This window comes from Lepidochelys olivacea, assembly GCF_965140295.1.
Source record: "Lepidochelys olivacea isolate rLepOli2 genome assembly, chromosome: 7".
NCBI classification, from domain to species: Eukaryota; Metazoa; Chordata; order Testudines; family Cheloniidae; genus Lepidochelys; species Lepidochelys olivacea.
The window spans coordinates 24,015,865-24,042,660 of record NC_140417.1 but is presented as its reverse complement, the minus strand read 5'-3'; the positions used below and the strand labels follow the sequence as shown (position 1 = coordinate 24,042,660).

General features: G+C 42.8%; 1 long non-coding RNA gene across 2 annotated transcripts; it reads right to left on the bottom strand.

The window, feature by feature from the left end:
* LOC311523089 lies at window positions 1–24,983 on the bottom strand. Of its 2 annotated transcripts, none has more exons than XR_014712259.1 (4): window positions 24,495–24,983; window positions 8,707–8,827; window positions 6,481–6,586; window positions 1–202 (listed from the first exon to the last, which is right to left on the bottom strand). It is a non-coding gene; the product is annotated as an uncharacterized lncRNA (long non-coding RNA). The 2 variants fall into 2 exon arrangements; XR_014712260.1 differs by lacking the exon at window positions 24,495–24,983 and adding an exon at window positions 17,594–17,731.
* Between the last annotated feature and the right edge of the window lie 1,813 nt (window positions 24,984–26,796).

Sequence of the window (26,796 nt, the reverse complement as noted above, 5' to 3'; positions counted from 1 at the left end):
TATTATGATGATGCTTCATAGAACAAAAGAAGAAAGACTTAGGGAAAAGCTCAAGGACAGAACTCATGAAGGTGCATCACTGCTTTGGCTGTGGTACTCGTGCCATCCTCTCTGTGCAGCCGAATTATCACAGAGTCCAGACATGCAGTGGCTACAGCATTAAACTGGGGCACAGCATTCAACATCTCCACCTGTATGTTTCCTGAAAAAAGACCATAAAATGCTGGGTGTGCAAAGAACAGACATTACTGACAGGCTATAAGGTGCTGCTCGCCCAGTTCTAAAGGTTCCTTTTTTTCTATACAGTACTCAGAGGAGCTAGATTCAGTGTTTGAAAATTCTGCCTTCTGTGGAGCACAAGAGTTCTGGCAAAAGTGCAACACATTTATTTTAAATGGGATATTTTTCTTATGCATCGTTAGAGAAAACCTAACACAAGGCTGGGATGTTGCTTTATTTCTTCCTTTGTATGATCAGCAGCTCTGCCATGCAATATTCTCTTATCATGTTTTGCTAATCCCTGCAGGTAATGCTTTCCCTCATCAGACTAACATGGCCCAATCCTGCTCCCATTGAAGTGAATGGGAATTTTGTCATTGAGTAGGATATGGAGCTGTATATGTAAGGGCCACAGCTTGCTGCAAACATCACAGTTACATTGAAAGATAGAAAAATCAAAGAAGAAAGATGCAACTATAAAGTCAGATGCAGGTATGGATTGAAGCCTCATGATTATTCTATGTGCATCATATTGACACCACCTGTCAATGAAAATGAAAACAAGTGTAGGTTAAAATAAAAAGTGCAATGCAGTGGAAATCCTGATAAGGTGACTGGTCAGCACAAATAGTTTTCATAGCCTATTAGGAAGTCAGTGTTTCTTGACAGACCAGTTTGTTTGAGAATAAACAAAATCAAAACCTTAAAAAGTGGATCATTTTGAAACCAAATGTCAGTTGTTTCCAGGTAAAAATGTTATTGGGGAAATCAGTGGTCTCACAGGGGTTAGTGGATTTGTGTCCCTTTTAATAATTGCCTGACATCTGGTTGTCAATTTCACACATCAACACACTCCATACACTAAATCCCTCCACATTAGGAAATAAGAATTCCTCCACCATTGTCCTGTTCCTCATGTGACAAACAATCCAACTTCCTACTCCAACTAAATATAATAGTATGTGAGATCCCTTATAATGCCTCCTTCCATGCCTTTTGTTTCAATATGGCTCCTCCTTTTTCATGCTATACAAGATAGTTCATTCTCTCCATTTTAGCAATGCAAATAAGAGTAAATGTATCAATACAATCCAATTTATGTAAACCAGACAATGTAGACAATGTGCTATTTTTTCTTGGAGGAATGCATATGTGATGGAATGCACCATGTATTCACACCCTGCACACTAATCTTTGTACAAAATATGCCTTGTAAAGTATACTTTGAAAACTGAATAACTTGTTGGTCAATAATATGGCAAAATGTATGTAACAACATTACATGTAAAGTTATGAACATAAGATGAAATCACGACTGAAGTGTGTTTACCAGACAAGTCTGGGAAGTAGGTTCACCTGTTTCTCAAAGACAAAGGACAAGTTTGTCTAGTTGGATGTCATCAAAGCTTATGGGCCGTCACCTATCAAGTGGCCATTCTTTGGCATTTAAGGGGGGTAAGGCAAGAGACAAACAGATCTGCAGCTTAGCAAACAGAGGTGAACAGCAACTGCATAACATCTCTTCTCCCACCAGACTCCATATCTCCTTGCTCTCAGCTGAAAAGAATTTTATCTAGGGGTCACTCTCAGGAAAATGCATTTTCAAAGGGTGACTGAACTATAAAAGTGAAGGGCAAAAACACCTTGAGTTATTTCTCCCTGTCCATTTCTCTTTTTGCAACTAAGAAGACAAAAGAAACAGCCATTGGGCCTTGGGAGTAGATCCAGACGTAAAATTTGGTCATCAATGCTACTGAAAAACTTGTGGTAAGAATGCCACCCTGACCCAAGTCTAGTTTGTTAAGTTTAGTAATAGGAAGTATTTTATCTGTATTTTTCTTGTAACCATTTCTGACCTCAAAGCCTCATTACTTGTACTCACTTAAAATCTTATCTTCTTTTGTTAAATAAACTTATTTTATTCTTTAATCAAAACAATTCCAGTGTTGTGAACTGTGTAGGTAAGTCCATTTAAAAGAGCAAGTTGTATCTTGATCCTTGTAGAGGAGCAAGAGACAGAATATATATGCTCTGTCCACCACAGGTCTGGACAGTGCAGAACATATGTTTTTTGGGGAAAATCCAGGACTGGGAGTGTGTTGGGGTCATCCTGCAGGTGGTAATCGAGACTGGTGAAAGCCAGAGTGTGATGGGCATGTATTGGACAGGCTGCAACTATAGATAGACACTCAGAGTATTACCTGCATGCTGGCAGGCTGTTTATGAGCTACCCAGGTGGGATCTACTGCAGTAAAGCATTGTGAGGCACCACAGGTTACAGGGCAGATGGTGACAGCCCCCCCCCCCCCACTGGTCTGGATTGCACCCTGGAATGTCATAGCATATTAGAACATATTCAATGTTTTAATAGAAGAATCAGAAGAAAAGTCCATCTAAATCTAATCTTATCTCAATATAATGGACCAGTCCCTGTTGTATCTTGAATTCCAATTCATGACATGGTATTAGACATTCAGTTGGTGCTTTTGGCTGTAAATCTGTTAAATTCTCAGTGGTGCCTGCATTTAGTGTTAGGATATAGATATTCAGGCCTGTCTGTAAAGGCCTGTACTCTAAGAATTTAGATGTATTCTTATCACTTGGCTAGTTATAGAGATATAAAAGAAAGAATCAAAATCACTGTCTGCCGGTGTAAGGGCCTTCTCTTACTGTGACAGTCTGCGGCCCTGTTCTTAGGCTAAGGCCTTTGGCTAAGCAACTGAGGCAGCCATAAACTGGGAAGCGACCAGTCACATCCTCACATTCCAAACTAGTCACATTGAAATAAGGTGCTATTGGGCTGTTAGGAATACAATACTGTCCTGATAGTGCCTTTCACCTCCAGAGAAAGGGAAGTGCCTAGAAAATGTAAAAGGAAACTTAGTTTGATAGCATCCTGTCTGGCAAGAACGCAGTTATCAATAGCTGGGATGTGAAATCCTCACTTCTGTATTGTTTTGTCACTTTGCTATTGTTTGTCTGTATAATCTCTGTCTGGTTCTGTGATTGTTTCTGTCTGCTGTATAATTAATTTTGCTGGGTGTAAACTAATTAAGGTGGTGAGATATAATTGGTTACATAATCATGTTACAATATGTTAGGATTGGTTAGTTAAATTTCAGGAAAATGATTGGTTAAGGTATAGCTAAGCAGAACTCAAGTTTTACTATATAGTCTGCAGTCAATCAGGAAGTGGGTGGGGGCGGGGTGGGGTGATGGGAACAGGGAATGGGAGCAAGGAAATTAGAATCATGTTTGGCTAAGGGCAGGAATGGGAACAGGGACACAGGTGTAAGGCTCTGTGGTGTCAGAGCTGGGAAGGGGGACACTAAGGAAGGAAACTGGAATCATGCTTGCTGGAAGTTCACCCCAATAAACATTGAATTGTTTGCACCTTTGGACTTTGGGTATTGTTGCTCTCTGTTCATGCGAGAAGGACCAGGGAAGTAAGTGGGTGAAGGAATAAGCCCCCTAATATTTATAATGCACTTTTCATCATAATATTCACTTTACAAATACTAAATAATTATTGTTTGTATAAATTGTTTATTAACTTTAAAATAGATCTCTACAAAAAACTACAACTAGATACTCAGGCAATGCTAGATAGCATGAAGCTACAGTTTAGGGGCATTCCACAGTTAAGATCTGACCTTAAACAGGGAGTGCAGATTAAGAGTCCAATTCTGGACCCTAGTTCTATAACACAGTCTGAATGTACAAAATTCTGAGGATTACAAAGATGCTGGCCTACAGTTAGCCCATGTCTGGGCACATGCTACATATTTTATCAAAAGACTGGATTAATTCTGCTCATTTTCATTTTTTTTCTCCAGAACACACTAATCCGCCTTCCTTCAGATGGCTGCAATCCTTTGCTTCAGTACATCACTGAATAGCTTCTCAAGAACTTCCCTGGATGTTTAGCCTGACCCACCGAGAAGGAAGAGACAGACTTGTGGATTGTGACTATTGGAAATATTCAGCACCAGCTAAAAAAAGATTTAACCTTTCTCAATGAAACCTCACTCCCCTCCTCCAAATCCCTCCTCACGACTCACTTCTCTTGACTAGCTTTCCAATGCTAATCTCAATTCCACAACCTCTACCCTCTGACTGACTTCCTCAAACTAACATTATAATATTTTAACTTTCTAAAAAAAAAAAAGAGGAACCAACAAGATATGAACACAAGATCTCTTACTTTTGTAACTCTGGAGTCGTCTAGTTTTCTCCCAACACAATCCTTTATTTGTCATCCTTTGATTCATTTTGGCTAATCGAAGCTGTGACCTCACTAGCATATTTCTTAAAAATCTTCCAATGTTGCATTACCACTTATGCAATTCCACTGGTGGAACCTACTGTAGGTTCGTCACCTTCCTTTTCACCACCATATTGTCCAATCCCTGCTTGCCGTATGAATGCAGAGCTAGTAGTCAGCACTAGTGCTTTCAGTGTGGCTACCATCAATGGATCTACACTGGGCTACAACAACAATGGCAGATTTAAGTGAAATGCCTGTGGACATAAGGTTTTAGGATCTGGGCTAGTGTGGTTTTGAGTACTTATTGCAAGGTGTACAATGCCCTCAATTCCAATTGACTTCTATAGCAGTGAGAGTTCTGAGTACCTCATAGGGGCTCCTTACAACCTGTACACCTCAGTTCCTGTCTTCTCGATTTGTCTGTAAAAGTCATGACCATCTATCCTGCTGTACGGATACTAATAATAACAGAATATCCTCCCTTCTGGTCTCAGCTTGATGCTTGTTACATTTCTCATTGCGGTCTTTATTGTTTGTGTCATATGTTCTGTTAATACACGTATCCTTTATTCATGGAAGATCTCTGGACTTGTTCATAGGTATCTGACCACTTGTAATAAGTATATAGGTTTCAGAGTAACAGCCGTGTTAGTCTGTATTCGCAAAAAGAAAAGGAGTACTTGTGGCACCTTAGAGACTAACCAATTTATTTGAGCATCTTATTATTTTTTTTTAAGAGACTAACCAATTTATTTGAGCATGAGCTTTCGTGAGCTACAGTTCACTTCATCGGATGCATACCGTGGAAACTGCAGCAGACTTTATATACACACAGAGAATATGAAACAATACCTCCTCCCACCCCACTGTCCTGCTGGTAATAGCTTATCTAAAGTGATCATCAGGTTGGGCCATTTCCAGCACAAATCCAGGTTTTCTCACCCTCCACTCCCCCACACAAATTCACTCTCCTGCTGGTGATAGCCCATCCAAAGTGACAACTCTTTACACAATGTGCATGATAATCAAGTTGGGCCATTTCCTGCACAAATCCAGGTTCTCTCACCCCCTCACCCCCCTCCCAAAAACCACACACACAAACTCACTATCCTGCTGGTAATAGCTCATCCAAAGTGACCACTCTCCCTACAATGTGCATGATAATCAAGGTGGGCCATTTCCAGCACAAATCCAGGTTTTCTCACACACCCCCCACCCCCATACACACACAAACTCACTCTCCTGCTGGTAATAGCTCATCCAAACTGACCACTCTCCAAGTTTAAATCCAAGTAAAAAGTCTCTAAGGTGCCACAAGTACTCCTTTTCTTTTTGCGAATAAGTATATACTGTTCTTAAATCCCTCACTCACTTAATATTTTTTCATCCTAACCCTTAATGTTTCCCTATCAGAAATGAATTACTGCTGGGTGATGGTTACTCTGGAGAGTATCTACTCCAAAAGATTGAAAATTTGGCACATCAGACATTCTCAATTTAGTTTCTTCTTCTAGGAAATGTCCTAACAGAAAGAACTTAAAGAAGTGAGTTTTGGGGATATTAAATTGTTCTCCAATAACATTACATTGACAAAGTTTGAATCCTAAAATCTTTCCACTGTCTAAAAAAATTTCCCTGGAAAATTTGAGAAAATTGTATTATATTATTAATAATGTATAGTGCTTGAGCACTTGACACCAAATACTGACAGCAGTTCTAATCACCTTATCTCATGTCAGATCTTTTATTCATGTTTCTGTTAATGTAGTGGAAGTGTGATAGGGTGAGGAAGCAATTATTAGCTGATAGAAAGGGGAAAGAACATACTTTCCTAAGGGGAGCTGCTGGCTGCTCAGTGTATCAAAATCAGGCTACTTATTCAGGGCCCTAAATATGGACTTAGAAACCTAAATTTAGGCTCCTCCTTTTGAAGATCTTGCCTGTCAACTCTAAATTTCTCTGAGCAAACCAAATACCCAAACAGTTATACTTACCTGACATTCATCTCAGTGGAAGTCTCTCCAAAGGTTTTTGAGACACATTTACATAGAAGAGTCACCACTGACTGGAGTAAATGATTTTTAGGAGTATGTGTAGTATCTAAAAGAGAGCATTTAACATATAAGAGTCTATCATCATATAGATCATATATATATACATCAGCATATAGTGAAATTATTAGGTTTAGATTTCCCAGTGCAACACATTGTGATGGTTTCCTGTCTTACACTCTCTTGTGTGCCAGAGGTTTTAGTAATACAGCAAATTAGGGTGAAAGAATTACACCCTTCCTTTACACCCCATGCTGAATATTAGATAATTAATCTTTACAAGTGCCTAGGAGCTACTTTACAAATGGGGAAACAAAGTCACAGAGAGGTGAAGTAACTTGCCTGAGGTCACACAGTGAGTCAGTGGCAAAGTCAGAATTAGAACCTTGGAGTTCCTAGGCCACATCTGTCTAAATATAGACACTTTGAAAAACTTGTATATGAATACAGGAAGTCATCCAGATAAGTACACAGGTATTTGATATGGTGTATTTGTAGACATTATTACCAAATGTGTATGCAATAAACATGTAAGTAGGTGATGCTTTTATAAACATAGTAAAGGGCATTCTTTTTCAGTAAAGTGTTTGCTATTGCCGCAGGTAACCTATGTAGTAGATTCTGCCTGTTATTGTTATATAGCACTGTAAGCAGACATGATATTTACAAGGTAGGGGTGTACATATTTGTTCAAATTCTACATGATGGGGGCCAGATAAGTAGACAGATAACACAGAGATAATGTACCAAGTCCTTGCCCCAAATAACTTACAGTCCAACAGCTCAAATGGGTACAAGACAGCCCAAGGTAATATGGTTAGATAGTACATACTGGAAAATAAGAAAAGCATGTGGCCATTGTAACTGGAATGCTTTGTGTGATGGGTGGATTGTGTCATGTTGCTATTGCACCCAAAATGTTTTGTGTGGCAGGTGGAATAGTCGCATCACCACTCTTAATTGGAATGTTTCCTGAACCAGGTGGATTGTGTCATGGTGCTGTTATACCCAGAATGCTTCATGTGACAGGTGCATTGTGCTATGTGACCACTGTAAATTGAATCTTTCATGGGACAGGTGGACTTTGTCATGTTGCTATTCCTTAATAACAGTATTGATTTTGTCATGTGAGATCACAGTCTCAGTGCTGAAAGGCATCCTTTCAGAGACTATGAGCTGAAAAAAAGTACCTTGGAGATTCCCAGAGGTGCACTATATGGAACAAACTCTGTCCTTAGATACACACATGCAAGTCCTGTTGAAGTCAGTGGGAATTGCTAGCAAATCTGAAGGCACAATTTAACCTCCCATACTCAAAATACCTTCCTGACAGGTTCAGCAAGGAGAGAGAGGCTGCAATTACATGCCATTGGCCATGCATACGTGTCCAATACCTATCTGCCATTGTTACACTGCAGTGTTTCTCAACCTTTTCAGGTTGTTGACTACTTATACGAAGTCAAAAATGTTCACAACCCCCTTACATTTGCTATAAAAGTAAGAGCAAATAAGGTGTCGGTGGTAATAATGATACGCTTGTGTCATTTATTTGTGTGTGTGTTTCGAACGGTTGAAAGAGATTACTTGGTCTTGAAGGTAACTCAGTATTGAAGGTAACTCAAGAGTGTACGGGGACTGTGGGGGTGTGGGTGAGATATTCTTTGCTTTAGTTTGTAATACATTTTTCAGTGCCTTATTGCTCCCTGATTGCCTTTTCTATCCCTCTTTGAGGTCATGACCCACTGCTTCAGAAACACTGATCTACCAAGTTGAAGTGATGCTCTTTGAAAAGCTGCTGACTTATTAAACATATCTGTTAAAGGTGATCTGTAAGGCTTCAGTTACTACATGTCAAAACTGTAGTTTATGGTTCCAAATTGCTGACAAAATCAATAAAATACATTGAAAATTATACTTCTTTGTTCTCCCTGTTTGTTTGGGTGGAAAGATATCCCCTGGGATTTTCTCCTTGTTTTCCTTTCCTTTCCTGCTGTCAATCCAAGAGCAATTAGGCTCTGAAAAGTGCCACATCCAGCCCACATCGCCCAAAGGACAGCCCAAAGAATGCAGAATATGGGGAACATGCCACATGGGAGCATCTTCTGTGGAGTCCTGCCTACTGTCTCATTGTTGCAAACAATGGGGTTATCCTAACAGCCCTTCTGTTACCTTGGATCAGTCCATTGACCAATACCAAATGCTTCAGAAAAGGACAACACAAACTTCACGAAATACATCTGTTATCAATGTGGCAGTGGTATAGGTGAGTTGTCCATGATGATCTCCACACCTGCAAAGACAAAAAAAGAAGACCTTTTTCTGGCACTCAGTTTTGATTTTCACAGCCCATCAACAGTTTCTGTAATCAGGAAATGGTATACGACACTCTGCCAGTGCCAGACAACACTGAAAGGTGGCTTGTGTACACAGAGAGTTAACACTCTCCTGTTTCAGAGTAACTTTCCACAGTATGCATCCGACGAAGTGAGCTGTAGCTCACGAAAGCTTATGCTCAAATAAATTGGTTAGTCTCTAAGGTGCCACAAGTACTCCTTTTCTTTTTGCTCTCCTGTTTGATAGTCTCTATGGAATCCTTATCAGACATTTGACATGACTCAGCCAAGTCTCCCCCAGGAGAAGGGTTATTGCAGATCACGAAGGACAAACATATTGATAGGACCATGAAGAGGTCTTCTTGGCAAATAGCCAGGCTCAGTCCAGAGGTTTTAATTGTATACCTTCATAGGAACTAGGTCTCCCTTTCCTAGCGAAATATAAATAATTTGAATGGTACTATCTAATAAATCCACTGTTTGTTGCTTCCAAATAACGAACAACACACTACTTAATAATCTGGCATGAATTTCACATTATCTCAGTCAGACTTAAAACAGTACAGCCACAATTTTCCTTAATGAGACCCAAAGCAAGTCAATAACTGTAAGTGAGTTAACTACACCCTCTCTTTCCTGCTGTAAAGAAACCCACAACTTTCTATGCAGTCCAGAGTAGGTTTTGCAAGCTTGAGCATCCCTTACAACATTCTGGTTAGGCACAGTCCTTGCCAACAACTATAGCCTACTGTAATGCATTAACAGCACAGGTTTGCCACCCTCTTTATATCAGGGGTTATCAAACTGGGGATCGGGACCCCACAGGCGGTCGCGAGGTTATTACATGGGGGGTCACGAGCTGTCAGCCTCCACTCCAAATCTTGCTTTGCCTCCAGTATTTACAATAGTGTTAAATATATAAAAAAGTGTTTTTAATTTATAAGGGGGAGTTGCACTCAGAGGCTTGCTGTGTGAAAGTACAAAACTTTGAAAACCACTGCTTTACATGCATATGCTGTGTTCCAAGGTAAATACAACAGCAACCTCTTGTCCTTCAACAAATATAAAACTATGACAGATGAGAGTTGTTCTCTCAATGAAAAAGATTCCATTAGAAAATGGAAACTCACATATTCCACAGAAAAACAGAATAGTGTAGCAATTGTTCCACAGGCTTTACTAACAAGGAAGGGTTGCATTTCTGGGACTGCATTAGCTGTGAACTGTGATCTGGCATCCTAATTTGCAGGATGTTAAAGGATCAGAAAATAACCAATTTGAGCCATCAAGCAAAATAAACACAGCAATGTTTGGCGCACCACATTCTTACATTAAGTTGTCATGTTGTTATACAGGAGTTTGTCTTGTCAAGCAGGGAAAAGTGGCAACCCTCATTACTTCTCCTCTTGATAGAGGCATTTTTGCTCTGCCCTTTCTCTAAGGAACAAGGGCCCAAATCTTCAAAATATATTTGGCCATCTAACTTGATTGATTTCAGTGGAAGTTAGGAGCCTAATATCTCTGAGGATCTGAGCCAAAATCTTTCCCTTGCAATGTTGTAACACAATGATGTTGAATCTAACCTGAAGTCACATTGGGCTCTCCAAACATCCTGAAAGTCTGGCTGTTCCGAAGACCTGTGAAATCAGTACTGCTCTGCAAAATTCAGAACAGTGTACTTGGACCCAAAATTTGAACCATTTAATGAGCAAGGGGTGTGTATTTAGGAAGTAAATAGTTCCCCTGCCCAGCCCAATTTCCTGCTCCTGTTTTGCATGTGTAGTGGGAAGTTGCGTATGTTTAGAGCCAGATTGACTATGTGTATATACATATTATAATTTATGAGTGAATGCACTGAAAACTGGTAATTCACATACCACTTGTTTAGAACAAAATACCTGCAGTTCACCTCAACTTTTCAAAAGCACAATAGTAATTAGTGTTTGCAGTGTTGCTGTAGCCAGTTGGCCACAGGATATGAGAAAGACAAAGTAGGTGTGCTAACACTATTTTTTTGGACCAACTTTGGTTGGGGGAAAGGACAAGCTTTCAAGCGCCACAGAGCTCTTCTTCAGGTCTGGGGAGGGTAGGTAACTACGAGCCAGAGTGTCCAAGCTAATGACAAACTGGGACACATTGTTAAGCATAAAGGGTTCAAACGTGCTGTAGGAAACCACTTAAAAATGAAGTGGGCAATTGAGGGTTAGATTGTATTGAGATTTGTAAACCATAAGGATGGGAGGAGCGAAAGGCGGGGAATCAACCTTATCAGACTAAGGGCTGGTCTACACTGGAAACTTACATCCCCCTGGTGTAGACAGTGCTAGCTCGACGGAAAAATTATTCCGTCAGCCTAGCTACTGACTCTTGGGAAGGTGGATTACTTACATCAGTGGGAGCACCCCTCCCGTCGGCACAGGTAGTGTCTACATTGAAACACTACAGTGCTGCAGCAGTGCAACTGTGTGACTGTAGCGGTTTAAGTGTGACTTTTGTTGGCTTTAAAAGACTTTAGTTTTCATTTCTAATTACAGAAGGCTTAGAACAGCTTACCCTTCAGCACCAGACCTGAAGAAGAGCTCTGTGTAACTCAAAAGCTTGTTTCTTTCACCAAGAGAAATTGGTCCAATAAAAGGACTTGGTGGTGATGGGGGACCTCAAGTACCCAGACATCTGTTGGGAAAATAATACAGCAGGGCACAGATGGTCCAACAAGCCTATGTGCCAACTTTTCGTTTTCCCAGGGGGTGATCCACCCCCTCCCCCCAAGGCCCTGTACTTGCTCCACCAATTCCTGCGCCTGCTCCATCCCCAAAGTCCCACCCTCACTCCACCTCTTCCCACTCCCGCTCCACCCACTCCCCGAGGCCCCTGCCTGCTCACTGCCCTCTGCCCTCCCTCAAACTCCCTCCCAAGCCACCGATCAGCTGTTTGGCAGTGTTGCGGAAGGGCTGTTTGGCAGTGCCCCCAATTAGCTGACCAGGAGTGCTGCCAAACAGTTGTGGGGGGTAGGTTCTGAACATCCACTATTTTTTTCCATGGGTGCTCCAGCCTCAGAGCACTCATGGAATCAGCGCCTATGACAACAAGTTCTTGAAATGTATTGGAGACCATTTTTTATGTCAGAAGGTGGAGAAAGCGACTAGGGGAGAGGCTTTTCTAGATTTGATTTTGACAAATAGGGAGTAACTTGTTGAGAATTTGAAAGTGCAAGGCAGCTTTAGGTGAAAGTGATCATGAAATATTAGAATTCATAATTCTAAGGAATAGTAGAAGGAAAAACAGCACAATAAAGATAATGGATCTCAAGAAGGCAGACTTTAGCAAACTCAGAGAGTTGGTAGGTAAGATCCCATGGGAAGCAAGTCTAAAGGGAAAAACAGTTCAAGAGAATTGTCAGTTTTTCAAAGAGACATTATTAAGGGCACAAGAGCAAACTATCCCACTGCGTAGGAAAGATAGGAAGTATGGCCTGGCTTAACCAGGAGATCTTCAATTATCTGAAACTCAAAAAAGAGTCCTACAAAAAGTGCAAACTAGGTCAAATTATAAAGGATGAATATAAACAAATAACACGGCATGTAGGGACAAAATTAGAAAAGCCAAGACACAAAACCAGATTAAACTAGCCAGAGACATAAAGGGTAACAAGAAAACATTCTACAACTACATTAGAAGCAAGAGGAAAATCAGGGACAGGGTAGGCCCATTACTCAATGAGGCGGGGAAACAAATGTGGAAATGTCAGAAGTACTACATGATTTTTTTGTTTAGTTTTTCACCAAAAAGTTTAGTAGCAATTGGACGTCTAACATAGTGAATGTCAGTGGAAATGAGGTAGAATCAGAGGCTAAAATAGGGAAAAAACTAGTTAAAATTACTTAGTCAAGTTAGATGTCTTTGTCACCAGGGCCTGATGAAATACATCCTAAAATACTCAAGGAGCAGACTGAGGAGATATCTGATCCATTAGCGATTATTTTCAAAAAGTCATGGAAGACAGGAGAGATTCAGAGGACTGGAAAAGGGGAAATATAGTGCCAATCTCTAAAAAGGGAAATAAGGACAACCCAGGGAATTACAGACCAGTCATCTTAACTTCAGTACCTGAAAAGATAATGGAGCAAATAATTAACCAATCAATTTGCAAACATCTAGAAGATAACAAGGTGATAAGTAACAGTCACCATGGATTTGTCAAGAACAAATCACATCAAACCAACTTAATAGCTTTCTTTGATACGATAACAAGCCTTGTGGATGGGGGGAAGCAGTAGAAGTGGTATATCTTGACTTTAGAAAGGCTTCTGATACTGTCTCACATGATCTTCTCATAAACAAACTAGGGAAATGCAATCTAGATGGAGCTACTATAAGATGGATGCATAACTGGAAAACCGTTCCCAGAGATGTTCCCAGAGAGTAGTTATCAGTGGTTCACAGTCATGCTGGAAGGGCATAATGAGTGGGGTCTCACAGGGGTCAGTTCTGGATCTGGTTCTGTTCAATATCTGCATCAATGATTTAGATAATGGCATAAAGAGTACACTTATAAAGTTTGCAGATGATACCAAGCTAGGAGGGGTTACAAGTGGTTTGGAGTATAGGATTAAAATTCAAAACGATCTGGACAAACTGGAGAAATGGTCAGAAGTAAATAGGATGAAATTCAATAAGGACAAATGAAAAGTACTCCACTTAGGAAGGAACAATTAGCTGCACACATACACACATAGGAAGGAGTACTGTGGAAAGGGATTCTGGGGGTCACAGTGGATCAGAAGCTAAATATGAGTCAACAGTGTAACACTGTTGCAAAAAAACTGAACATCATTCTGGGATGTATTAGCAGGAGTGTAGTAAGCAAGACATGAGAAGTAATTCTTCCGCTCTACTCTGCGCTGATTAGGCTTCAACTGGAATATTGTATCCAGTTCTGGGCACCACATTTCAGGAAAGATGTGCAAAACTGGAGAAAGAGCAACAAAAATGAGTTAAGGTCTAGAAAACATGACCTATGAGGGAAAATTGAAAAAAATGGGTTTCTTTAGTCTGGAAAAGAGAAGATTAAGGGGGGACATAACAGTTTTCAAATACGTAAAAGGTTGTTACAAGGAGGAGGGAGAAAAATTGTTCTTCTTAATAGGACAAGAAGCAATGGGCTTAAATTGCAGCAAGGGTGGTTTAAGTTGGACATTAGGAAAATCTTCCTAACTGTTAAGGTAGTTAATCACTGGAATAAATTGACTAGGGAGGTTTTGGAATCTCCATCACTGGAGATTTTTAAGAGTTGGTTAGACAAACACCTGCCAGGGATGGTCTAATACTTAGTCCTGCCACATGTGCAAGGGACTGGACTAGATGACATCTCAAGTCCCTTCCAGTCCTAAGATTCTATGAAGATATTACCTCACCCCCCTTGTCCATCTTCAGCATCTGATATTTATAGATCTGACAAAACGAGGATGAAATTGAAGCCAGATATTAGAAGTGAACCATGATTAATAATTTCTCTTTTTTGCATTAATTTATAAAAGCGAAGGACTAAATAGCAGTGGACTGGATTGGTACTGAGCAAGCTTTCAGCACAATCCTGATGTGCATCACCTCTGATTATTCCACTCCTAGACCCCAGCTTAGCCAATGCACCTGAGGCCAGACCTGCAGCACTCCCTGCTATGCCAGTCTTGGAACCCTCATTCAGTTCTGTGGATGCCCCTCAACCCTGATCTGCAGCCCTTCAGCTAGCCCAGTCCAGGGCAACCCATGCAGTGATTTAGCAATGCATCCCCGACACATTTTCACTTACAGCTTGAGTGAGGATTTGAGCTTCCGAGGAGCCCAAACCGAAACTTGGCTCTCAACTCAGATCACAGGAACTGGCTCTAAAGCCAGCCCCAGCCTGGAGTGCAGAGGTTCTTGGGCTGGGCTCGTTACAGAGATGAGTTTGCCAGGCCAACTTGGACCCAGAGTTTGAGTTTGGTCCCCTGCCAAATTGGAGCCTGGCCTCCAGCGGAGATAGGGCTGGTGCCCTGGCCCTCAGGGCTTGTTATTCCACAGGAGCAGGGGTGAGTCACTGCTTAGCATAGCTGGCAGGGATGTGGGGGGTTTGAGATGCACCAGGGGCAGCCCAAGTGTCCTTGCCTAGGGCAGGGGAACCAGCCTGGGGCCACTGAATTCCTGGCAGGGAGGGGGCCCAAGAGGCTGGTGTATGCCAGGATCCATTATCTGGCATCACAGCTTCTCTCTGCCCTCCTGGGCTAGGGGCTGAGCCAGGCAGCAACTGCCGGCCAGGCTGCAAGGGAGCCCTGCTGCCGCTGGTGGTGGCGCTCGGCAACTGGCAGCCCCACAGCCCAGGGGGCAGAGGCTCCTGGCAGAGAGATCTGTGGGTGACACAAGTGGGCCCCATGGGCAGGGGACATGGGTCTGTGCTGGGCAGGCTGAGCACTCGGGAGCCAGGCATGCTCCTGCTCCAACCCGAGTCCTGTGCGTTTTGGGCAAGGCTCTGCAGCAGGGCCAGAGAGGGGTGGAAATGTGGGTGGGCCCCAAAGTATGGTGAAAAGGCAATGACCTATCTGTAGATGTGGGGGAGACCGAACAAGTCCTGCATGAGGTGGTGCATCTTGGTGGGAAGTGGGGAGGGGAGGGGAATGGGGTGGACATGGGGAAGGGACATGTTCTGGGTGGCATTACTGTTTCTGGAAATGGCTGGGAAGTGTCTGTCCCGGAGTAAATCCCTGCTCTGTCCCTGGGGCAAGTCTGGGGACGTGCAGACTGACACCCTGGCCAGGCTGCACCCTGCACGTTGTGGTTAAGAGGATGTTGCCCTTTTCTCCCACCCCCAAACTCATGGACAGGACTCACTCAGGAGCTAGTCGTAGGATCCGTTCAGTCCCAGAAGTCGGACAGATGTTCCTTCCTGTCTTTGCTCCACATCTTCCCCTCCAGCCATACTGCAGAGCAGGGCAGGGACATCTGCCACGGCGGGAGTCTGGCACTAGGACGGGACCAGAGCCCTGGGGTATGTCTACACTGTAGCTGGAAGTGTGATTCTGCTTCCCTATGGGAATAAACAGACACGCTAGCTCTGCTCCAGCTAGTGCTATAAAAACAGCCGTGCACTATAGCCTGGAGTAGCCCAGATGGCAGCTTGGGCAACCTCCTCCTGAGTACAAACCCACTCAGACCCCCTGGTAGGTACTCAGGTGGCTAGCCCGAACTGCTGCCCATGCTACTCTCAGGCAGGCTAGCTCAGGGATGTGTCTGTCTCCCTAAGCTTGGGAAGCACACTCCCAGGTGCAGTGTAGACATGCCCTTGGGTATGTTTGCATTTGAGCTGCAAGGGTGTGATCCCCAGCTTGTGTAGACATACCCATGCTAGTTCTGCTTAAGCTGGTGCCTAAAATCAGAATTGTAGCCACGGCAGCATATACCTAGTGTACCGCCCTGAGTATGTACCTAGTGTCCTTGCTGGGCATGCATTCAGTGTGGCTAGCCACAGGCACTGCCAGGGCCACATTCTATTTTTAGTGAGCTAGCAGGAGTATCTCTCTGACATACCCTCTGGCTAGGATATAGGTGGCTATGCCCCTGCTCTGCATCTCTCTCTGCTTCAGTTCCCCCTTCTGTAAAATGGAATGTGTGATGTGACAGTGATTGTTTGCAGAGTATTTTCAGGTGTCAAAGTGCCAGTAATAATCACAGCCTCCTTCCTGCAGCTACGCTATTCACGCTACAAAAGAATGAGGTGGCCAAAGATTTGACCCCCAAACACCTGACACTCCTCTTCCCCTCTCAGGCACCCCTCAACATACACATAGTAGCAGTCTGACACACACACATACAGAGCCCATGAGCCCCTACACCTTTCCCCTCCAAATTTGAGTGAGTGGTGTTGCAATCTAGTGCACAGTGTTGCCACACTACTCTGGTTTGGCCCAGCCAAAAAGTGGTCCCACTATGCTCCCTTCCTCACCCCTCAGTGCTGCAGCCTGTTGTAATCCCATGACACAATCAGAACTCTATTCAGGCCCCTCTACCCAGAAAAAATAAACTTTGGCCTGATTCTACAATTGGATTCCTCCTAGCTTTAACTGAAGTGGGGCTCCTTGCATGCACAATGCTATGCAGATCAAATTGCAGGATTGGTGCCAGTGTTTTAACTGTATTATATATATAATCATAGAATATTAGGGTTGGAAGAGACCTCAGGAGGTCATTTAGTCCAATCCCCTGCTCAAAGCAGGACCAACACCAACTAAATCATCCCAGCCAGGGTTTTGTCAAGCCAGGTCTTAAAAACCTCTAAAGATGGAGATTCCACCACCTCCCTAGGTAACCCATTCCAGTGCTTCACCACCCTCCTCATGCTTCCAACAGCAACATCCCAGGCAATGTCTCTCTAGAGCTCTTTCCACTGCATAAATGGCAGTTCCCTGAGCTCTAGTCTATACAGTGAGTTAAAAGGATACTGTCAACATAAACCCCACACTTCTTGCTGTAAGTTTTTACCTACCATTGTTATAGTCCCTGTAAAATATTGTTTGTGCCTAGTACTGCGACAGAAAAAGATTACAGAAAAATAATCCCCCCCCCCTTCAGTTTGGATTTTTCACATAGCAACGGGGAGGGAAAAACATTTTTAAATACTCCAGGAAAATGTGCTTTTAAAACTACAAAAATTGTGAGGGAGACTCGGGGATAGGTACCTGAATCAACTTTACCTTTTTTGTTTTGTTTTGAAACTGACTAGAGCTCAAGTTGATGATGTCCCTTTAACAATATCCTTGTGTGATTTCAGCATGAATTTTCAGGATACAGAAGAAAGCACTGTATATGAAATCCTCAACAATCACACTCCATGCCTGCCACTCCTGTGCATTTCTCATGAAAATCAGTGACTAAGCCAAACCAAAAACCTACATGATGTTTTGATTGGCTAAGACTCGACAACTGGATTTGCTGACTGGCTGAAAACTAGGGCTGTGAAAATATTGAAACTCAGAGACTGGGGTTTTCAGCAGCTTTTCAAAGGTCTTGCCTTCCTGTTGATTTTCAGTAAGTTACCAAACAAACTTTGCCATTGGTTGACCAAGTCTTACCTACATTCTCATTGGTGGATATTTCAAAACCTCAGAAGGCCTTAATATGGGCTAGAAGCAAGGAGATGTTTATTGCTAACTGCTACTGACAGATCCCAAAGGCTGCTTTGCAGTATAACACTGTACATACAGTAAACTATTAAAGTCTAAAGCAGACTATATTATTAGCTCAGAGAGCAATACAATTACTGGTATTGCCAACATCACAGAGTAAAAAATATTTCAAAGTGCCATTCACAAGTAGCAAACCAATAGCAACACTCCCAATGACTTCTTAGGTGTAGGATTGGGCCCAGTTTTAAAATGTTGATCACCACTGATCCAGTATACTGTGCTACTATTTAGTGTGTCCTCCTTACCTAGACTGTTGAAAGAACAAAACATTATGCAACGAGCCATGGGTATTTCTGGTGTAACTTCACTGCAGTCAGTGGGCTTACACAAGGGACAAATTTGGTCCTGTATGTTTAATATTTGTGGACTTCAACACAGTCCTCCAGTTTTTGAGTCATCTCTCCTAAAAGGGTAAAGGGCACAGTTACACTGGGGGTACAGTACGATTTTGGTTCTTTAATATTCTGGATGGGGTAGTACTTAGTCCAATTTCATCACCAGCAGGATTATTTGTCGCCAATGGGAATAAAATGAGGCCCATGATAATGCTAAGTCCATCAATTCATTTTTTCTCAGTATATCACAGCACCTGCGCCCCACCACCCAGGATTATTGATCACATGCCACAATCTAAGAAATTTTATCACTTAGATGGGAGATTTCCAAGGATAGCCCAGGAGCACTTTGAAGTAATATGGGTAACACACCACGTGGTGCTCTTCCATCTCTGCAAGAAACTGATGCCCCAGCCTGGTGTGAGGGACCACTGTATTGCTAGATTGGTCATCATCTATGCAAATATGATATGAAAGAGAAGCCAGGCCACTTATTCTCTAAACTCTCTCTCTCTCTCTCTCAGGGGCTTTGGGAGGATCAATGAGCTAATGCTTGTACTGACTTTTGAAGCTTAAAAATGTCAAGTCTTGTGATAGTCACTAAGCTCTCATGTCATTTTGCACCAAAATATGGGTGTTAACTATAGAGAAGCTACATGAATATAGGAACTGCCATGCCCAATCACACCCATGGCCCATTTAATCCAGTAACCTGTCTCTGACAGTGGGCAGAATCAATCTTCAGAGCAAGTTGCAAGAAATCCCACCATAGGCAGATGAGGGGTTTCTGACCCCCACAAGGTCTCATCCTAATCCCTAATAGTCTGAGTGAAATCCTGAAAGAGGAGGTTTTATCTGCTTGCTGCTACTTTGTTAGCATTAACTGTTATAACGCTGGATATCCAAGGGTCTAATCCTGGCTGTCACTCACTTCCTGCGTGATCTTGGACAAGTCGCTGCATCTCTTCAAAACAGATTCTGTAAAATAAGGGATCCTACCTACTGCAGAAAAGCATTGTGAGAATTCGTTTATGCAGCTGTAAAATGTTACTGATCTAGAAGTGCTAAGGAGTAGCTGTATTATTATACATCCTAATCATACTCCATCTCAGGTAATTACTATGGGCTGATCAAAATTCCCCCTGCAGTTTCATCGGGATACAGGATTCTTCTTCACTTCCTGTCCAATACCTTTGTAGCACTCTTGTGTGACTGTTAAACAAGTGCCTTATTCTACCCTAGGGTTGCCTTTATTTCAATAGCATGTGGACCTATTGGATCTTCTGTGGTGTAGTCAAGTATAGTTACTACAGAGCAGTTTGAGAGCCTTGGCTAAAAGGTGCCAGAGAAGGGCAGAGTATTAGCATCATCGCTACATTGTCATCAGCGTTGGGGTTTTTGGACAAGACACTTCTTATGCGTTGCATTGTTTTTACAAAATCCAGCTCCTATTTTGAATGAAACAAAACTTTAAAAACAATGAACTGACATAATTCCAGGACAGGTGGGAGATCCAGAGTGATCCAGGCTACGCACACACCTGGAGATGAGAGGGACAGAGTGCTCAATATTCAGCATTTAAAGTGTAGTGATGCCTTGCCACTGGGCATTTCTCTGGCCAAAGAAAGGCCAGTCAGGGGCTCAAAGGGGATTAGGATGTGACATCCACAACGAGATAGTGTCTTGTCCTGATTCTGATGTGTGGACTCTGAAGTCGTTTGCTAAACTCTGGCACTCTTCTGGCTGCATGCAGGATTTATAATTCTGGCCACAGGCCACTTGTAGTACACAGGCTTCTGAAAGGCTCCCTCGTGACAGCAGGGTACAGCTGCTGTCTCTAGTCCATGAATAAAATTGGAATTTTTGCTATGGTAACATGGAGGAGATTTATTCTTAGGGATTAATCCTGCTTCCATTCAAGTCCCTTGGGGGGAGACTTGGGTCCTAGGGTCACTCAGAAGTACAGCCAAAACCCCCTTATTAATCTAACATCACTCAGAGAGAGGACAGCACTGACGATGCATGCCTGCGCCTGGCCTTTCTGTAATGCTTTGTCACCAGCCATCTGATTTTCAAAGCACTTTTAACAAGCAACTAACCTCCCACTCAGTGCATATTATCAGCACATCTGCTGGGACTCTTTTCTTTGCTCCTTGACTTTATTTCATAAATTTTAATCCAAAACAGATGATTTTAAGGTGACTCCCATAGTACAAGAAAGAAAGAGGGGGAAGCAGGGCAGTGTCTGGTCAGGGATAGTAAGGCTGAGAAATCTGCAACTATGCAAACATGCTCTAGCAAGGAAAACTTATCTGATGCACTATTTGGCAAGTGACGTATAATGTTTTTTATTTTAAAAAAACAGCCTCTCCCTTCCTGTGCAAGTGCAGTATGTAAATTACTCACAGACACAGTGAGTAAACCCCATTCTCTGATGCCCTGCATTTTGTGTATTAATTTACATATGTGCAAGAGGTTCCAATGCCAGAAAGGTGTCATTTTAAGTCAATGCTGCACAGGTGTAAATGACTACACAAAGTGCAGAGCAATAGTGAATTGGGCCGACAGGGCCACACTGATCCTTGATGCAAGATCTCTGAAAACAACTCGGTCACACTAAGAATGAATTAGGTCCATATCGGCAGGATTTAATCTTTTTAATTTGCATCAGAGGCAGCATTAATACTAATATTAAAGTGTGACTTAGTGATTTAAATTAGAGATGGGCCAAAGGCCAGGATCCGAACAATGGAGTCCGATCTGAGTAGCACCTTGAAGCTATAGTACGTAACATCTGATTCTGAACACGTCAGACTTTGGGATAGTTCAAATTTGGATTCGGAATTTGAATCTCCAAATTCAGTAGGGTTGATCTGGGGTTTGGATTGTGCCCATTCAAGAGAGAGAACTTTGGCTCTGGATCCAAAGATTAAAGATGGGGTTTTGTTTGGGCTCATCCATCTCTAATATACATAGAAATGTTAATTTGCTTTTGTAGCAGTGAAGGTCCTATGTTGGAAGGATGAATTGTTCCTCGGAAGCCGGGTGGATAGTGACTGGAGCTGGAGTCACTGAATCCACAGTTAAGAGCGGATTTATTTCAGTTGAAACGGAAGCAAAAAACAGAGATTTGGGCTGAGGGCCAGAAAGGTGAAATGAGAATCTTGAGCAGATTAACTTTCAGAGGAAAATAAACTGCATGCATATAATATCACCATAAATCATCCGCAACTCCCAAGAACATCAGCCAGGCTGACAGGCCTTAAATTAGACCCAACAGCAACTTTGTTTTGGATCCCATACATCACATTTCTGCACCCCATGATCCTCCTGCTCTGTTCTTGCTTTCCCAAAGTAGGAAGGATGATCCCATTTACAAAATTACTGCTCTCGGATGGCTCTGGAGAACAGGGGCATGGTAAGCAAAACTCATCTGAATTGTTTAGGGAACCTTATGTATTTCCTTATCTGGCCTGCTCCCCAGAGCACAAGAGGGGAGCCTGAGACTGCATATGAGACCAACCCAAATTATGTCACGTTTTTGTTGCTGGTATTGTCCAGAAATGTCACGAGACACAGTGACAAAGGTGTGGTCTGTCCGGGCTGCATGTCTGAGGCACATTGGCTGGCCTGGGTGAGGGAAGCTGGCCAATCCTATACTTGTTCTGGTGTTCAATGTATTCAGTATCCAAGGCTGTCAATCTTATAAGTTTCAACAGCACTAATATCAAAGTAAAGTAAAAATATTGAGGTAGCATGTTTGGTAAGAAAAAACATTGTTTAGGGATCAAAAGCATGGAGGTGGCGGAGAATTAAAAATGGCTCACCCTCCTATTCTGTACTAGAAAGGGCCTCACCTGGAATCCTGGATCTGATCTAATCTCCCCCAAACTTCGGGAGAGTTGCCTCCAGATCTAAACGTTGCAGTTTAGGACTATCTTTAGCTAACACCCTTCTCATATTTTGCAGTCTCAGCTCAGATAAATTAGGATTTATTATTTGTATTATGGTAGCACGTAGGGGCCCCACTCTGTTAGTGCTGTACCAACAGAACAAAAAGATGATTGTTGCTCCATAGAAATTGCAGTCTAAGGCCCCAATCCTGCAATCACAGTAAAAAATGCTAGTCTCTTGCCATTACCTATTTTAGGTGCTTATTATATAAGGTGCCAGTCACCCCAGTGCACTGTTAAAGCAGTAAAAAATTTACTGTTAGAACTTCTCTTTGCCTGGGTTAAGACAGCTGTGGTTACTATGTCTTTGACTGTCTTGGATCTTTCAAACTTCAGCTTTATTTCACCATTGGTTAAGTTATTGGCTTCTTTTTTAAGCACTAGCACTAGGCAATTTTGCTCCCTTTAAAGAACATATATTTTGATTCAGTTTAAACTTTCCTTTGGTATTCTCTTTCTCCTGGATAAACAAAATGTCACATGCCAAAAAAACAAGGCAATTCTCAACAGGTACAGCTCATAAATTCAGAATGGAAGATACAGTGAAACAAGCACCAGAACCCCATGTAAAGAGCATCATAATCATATCCACACCCGACAACTAAAACCCCTACTCAGAGCCAACGTTCCCTCTAATTTTTGACAGGCTGTGTGCACAAAAAATTTCTTCTGGGCAAATTGTGCTTCTGTGCAAATTTTTGTGCGCGCTGTGTTTCGCTGTGCGTGCGGGGTTTAGGATCTGTGTGCGCGCTCACAGCTTAGAGGGAACAGTGCTCAGAGCCCTCCAGAAACACCTTCAACACTACTTTCCATTCCTTGCCCTCCCTGATAGCCACAGAACAAACACCCGATTTCCTGCACCAGCCCCAAAACACATCTTCCCTGACTCCTGGAAAACATAACAGCCCATTCCCCTGCTTCAGCCCTAAAACACAATGCTTACAGCTTCATGGCTGATTTAGGGTCAAATCTCTGGGGACGGTTTCCAGCCAAAATCTGGCAAAGGCCGTTGAGTTGTCTCAGCTCTCCAGCTGGGCTCATCAGTCTATTTTAGCTATTCTATTTTAGCTTTTTGTCAACTTTCACAATATTGTTACAAGGCCTGCATTATTTGGTGCTTTTCGTAAAGCCCCAGCTCCTGGAATCCTGCCATTACATGAGAATCTCAGCTGTCTTTTTCTTGTCCTTCCAAGTTTCTAGCTCCCATGATTATAGAGAAAAGAGCTTGAAAACATGACCCAGTGGCATCCAAAATAGCTCAGAAACTGGAAAACAAAAAGATATTTTAAAAATCTCATTATTTTAAAGCCAATCTTATTTTTGGGCCCAACTAATTAATTTGCAGCTAAGGGTTAGTGATATTGACAGCAGTGTTGCCCGTTCTTATGATTTTATCATACCTCTTATGATATTTGGTGGTTTTCTTAAAGCCCCATGTCAAGGTTCCTCCCCCACTCTGAACTCTAGGGTACAGATGTGGGGACCTGCATGAAAAACCTCCTAAGCTTATCTTTACCAGCTTAGGTCAAAACTTCCCCAAGGTAACAAATATTACCCCCGTTATCCTTGGAATGGCCGCTACCACCACCAAACTAATACTGGTTACTGGGGAAGAGCTGTTTGGACGCGTCCTTCCCCCCAAAATACTTCCCAAAACCTTGCACCCCACTTCCTGGACAAGGTTTGGTAAAAAGCCTCACCAATTTGCCTAGGTGACTACAGACCCAGACCCTTGGATCTTAAGAACAATGAACAATCCTCCCAACACTTGCACTCCCCCTTTCCTGGGAAATGTTGGATAAAAAGCCTCACCAATTTGCATAGGTGACCACAGACCCAAACCCTTGGATCTGAGAACAATGAAAAAGCATTCAGTGTTTTACAAGAAGACTTTTAATAAAAAATAGAAGTAAATAGAAATAAAGAAATCCCCCCTGTAAAATCAGGATGGTATATATCTTACAGGGTAATTAGATTCAAAAACATAGAGAACCCCTCTAGGCAAAACCTTAAGTTACAAAAAAGATACACAGACAGAAATAGTTATTCTATTCAGCACAATTCTTTTCTCAGCCATTTAAAGAAATCATAATCTAACACATACCTAGCTAGATTACTTACTAAAAGTTCTAAGACTCCATTCCTGTTCTGTCCCCGGCCAAGACGACTACAGACAGCCACAGACCCTTTGTTTCTCTCCCTCCTCCCAGCTTTTGAAAGTATCTTGTCTCCTCATTGGTCATTTTGGTCAGGTGCCAGCGAGGTTACCTTTAGCTTCTTAACCCTTTACAGGTGAGAGGAGCTTTCCCCTGGCCAGGAGGGATTTCAAAGGGGTTTACCCTTCCCTTTATATTTATGACACGCCCCCCAAATCTCAGCTAGGGTGAAACACTGGCTGGGATTTCTTCCTGGAGCTCTAGGAAAACAGAGTTAATAAGACACATGCATCTCTAAATATACTACCAAGTACATAAAGACTAACAATATATTCCACATCTCAAGGACGATTTTAACCAGTTGATTCTGGGAAACTTTCACGGGAGAGTGCATCAGCCACTTTGTTAGAAGCTCCTGAGATGTGTTGGATGTCGAAATCAAAATCTTGGAGAGCTAAACTCCACCGAAGAAGTTTTTTGTTAGTTTCTTTGATGGTGTGAAGCCACTTTAGTGCAGCATGGTCGGTTTGCAGGTGGAAACGCCGTCCCCAAACATATGGGCGTAGCTTTTCCAGAGCGTAGACAATGGCGTAACATTCTTTTTCAGTGACTGACCAGTTGCTTTCCCTCTCAGACAGTTTTTTTGCTGAGAAACACTACAGGGTGGAATTCTTGATCAGGTCCTTTCTGCATTAAAACTGCTCCCACACCACGCTCGGATGCATCTGTGGTTACTAGGAACGGTTTGTCAAAGTCTGGGGCCCTTAGTACAGGGTCAGACATGAGTGTCGCTTTAAGCTTGTTAAAGGCCTTCTGACACTTTCCGGTCCACTGAACAGCATTTGGCTGTTTCTTTTTGGTTAGGTCTGTCAGTGAGGCAGCGATTTGGCTGTAGTGCGGTACAAATCGTCTGTAATAACCGGCCAAGCCTAAGAAGGATTGAACCTGTTTCTTTGACTTTGGGACAGGCCACTTTTGGATAGCATCCACTTTGGCCTGTAGGGGGCTGATAGTTCCTTGACCCACCTGGTGTCCAAGGTAAGTCACTCTGTTTAGGCCTATTTGACACTTCTTAGCCTTAACAGTTAGTCCTGCCTCCCTTATGCGCTCAAGGACTTTTTGTAGATGTTCCAGGTGGTCTGCCCAGGAATCCGAAAATATGGCCACATCGTCAAGGTAGGCGACTGCATATTCTCCTAATCCCGCTAGGAGACCATCTACAAGTCTTTGGAAAGTGGCGGGTGCATTTCGCAGCCCGAAAGGGAGTACATTAAATTCATACAGCCCGAGATGTGTGATGAAGGCTGACCTTTCCTTGGCAGATTCATCTAGCGGTACCTGCCAGTACCCCTTGGTTAAGTCCAAGGTAGAGATGAACTGGGCCCGTCCCAGTTTCTCTAATAGTTCATCTGTGCGTGGCATGGGATAGTTGTCTGGGCGAGTTACAGCATTTAGCTTACGGTAGTCCACGCAAAAACGTATTTCCCCATCTGGTTTGGGAACTAGAACCACTGGAGATGCCCATGCACTTTCAGAGGGGCGGATTACACCCATCTGTAACATATCCTGGATCTCCCGTTCTATAGCAGTTTTAGCTTGAGGAGACACCCGGTAAGGCTGGACCCTAATTGGGTGAGCATTACCTGTGTCAATGGAGTGGTATGCCCGTTCCATCAGTCCTGGGGTGGCTGAGAACGTTGGCGCGTAGCTAGTGCACAGCTCCTGGATCTGCTGTCGCTGCATACGCCCAAGGGTCATGGAGAGGTTCACCTCTTCCACACCACCACCACATTTCCCTTCGTAGTAGACACCTTCGGGCCACTCAGCGTCGTCTCCTCCCTGGGCTGTAAACTGACAAACCTTTAATTCTCTGGAATAAAAGGGCTTTAGAGAATTAATATGGTACACCTTAGGCTTTCGGTTGGAGGTGGGGAATGCTATGAGATAATTAACAGCTCCCAGGCGCTCCTGGACCGTGAATGGCCCTTCCCACGATGCTTCCATTTTATGGGCCTGGAGCGCCCTTAAGACCATGACCTGGTCTCCTACTTTGAAGGAACGCTCTCTGGCATGTTTATCATACCAGGCTTTTTGCTCTTTTTGAGCATCCTGTAAGTTTTCTCTAGCAAGGGCTAAAGAGGTTTGGAGGGTGTTTTGTAGGTTGGTTACAAAGTCCAGAATGTTAGTTCCTGGAGAAGGTGTAAATCCCTCCCATTGCTGCTTCACCAACTGCGATGGCCCCTTAACCTCACGGCCATATACAAGTT